Source organism: Octopus bimaculoides, chromosome 3, assembly GCF_001194135.2.
Source record: "Octopus bimaculoides isolate UCB-OBI-ISO-001 chromosome 3, ASM119413v2, whole genome shotgun sequence".
Classification (NCBI taxonomy): Eukaryota; Metazoa; Mollusca; class Cephalopoda; order Octopoda; family Octopodidae; genus Octopus; species Octopus bimaculoides.
The window spans coordinates 502,101-503,673 of NC_068983.1; positions in this window are offsets into that span (position 1 = coordinate 502,101).

Consider the following 1,573-nt stretch of genomic DNA (forward strand, 5'->3'; position numbering starts at 1 on the left):
ACCAGGTCTTCATAGATTTAACTAAGGCATAGAACACGGTAAGCAGGGAGGCACTTTGGATTGTGTAAACTTGGTTGCCCAACACATTTTGTGAGCATCTTTAAAGAACTACACAGAAACATAAAAGCTCAAGTAGTCTTTAATGGTCAGCTATCTCATGAATTTTTGGTGGACAACGGTGTCAAACAGGGAGATATTCCTGCCCCTACATTTTTCTCTATTTATTTTGCTGCGTTGCTTTGGTATACTTTCAAGGATTGCAACAGGGGAATCGGAATCATTTTTCGGATATCTGGTCGTATTTTTAATTTGATCCGGTTTAACTGCAAAGCAAAGACTTTCGAAATATTTGTTAGAGAATTACTTTATGCTGCTGATGCTAATTTGTTGGCACATTCAAAGGAGGATATGCAACATTTAATGTGAACGCAACAAAGAAGTCGTTGACGCCTTTGTTTACCTTGAAGCACACTGTCAAAAGATGATTGTCTTGGTGCAGAGATATGCTATCGAATGTTGCTAGCAAAATACTAAAGGATGAAACACTTAATACTGTTGAGGCATTCTTTGAAGCGTAGTAAAGGAGTTAGGGGTGGCCTATAGAGCCCAACTACTATTAAATTGTTGGTTTTACTAAACACAGAAGCTGCTTCACACTAACCATTGGTAAATACGATCATTGTTTTAGCAGAAAAAGAATTGTGCAGGAAAATGACGGTCCCATCCTTTCTTCTGCCGACACGATCTGCACGGATGGCTGTAAAATTCTTCACTCATACCTCAGCTTCCAAGTGGAGGTTTTTGAGATGGGTGTCTGTAAGGACGAACAAAAAGATATGGTGTGGATGGTCATTAACCCAGTTCTCAATAAATTGGATCTTCCATTTTTGGGCATTGGTGGAAAGGCTGATGCCTTGTGCTTTGAGCAAAAATGTTGAGGCGATAATGGTGACTAATTTTGACTGTTTTGGTGATTTGCTTGTGAATGGCAGCAATGGGAGTTTGTGCAATAGGGTGGTGGTGGGGTGGCCTTGTGTGATGGTTAGGATGTTCTTTTGTAGGTTTTTTTCCAGGTTCATTATGGCTAAAAAAGAATTCTGTTTGGAGAACTGGAAATCTTTGTGGTTGTGGGTTTTGTATTGGTTAGGGGTTCCTATTATATTCTTATTTGTGTGACGAGATGGGTAAATGAGCAATTATGCTGTAGACATAATCTGTTACGCTGGGAAAAGTAACAGACTCTAGGGTTCCGTGTAACATGAGTGGTTTTTTTCAAATTTAATTTAGTATTTGGTGAGGGTGATGGCAGTAGTACACTCACACTATATATGTATATCCGAGTTCGATCATATTGCTTGACAGCTTACATCGAAGCCTCAAGCTCTTGCGTGGAATGTGGTAAACCGAAAGCATGCGAAAGTCCATCGTATGTATGTATGTATGTATGTATGTATGTATGTCTCCTATTTTTAATTATTTGAAATTTTCCACCGAGGAAGGAGCTGATTTCTAACAAAGTTACAAAGCTCCGTCAATGGCCGCCATGACACTTTCATATGGGAGGAGGTGAGAG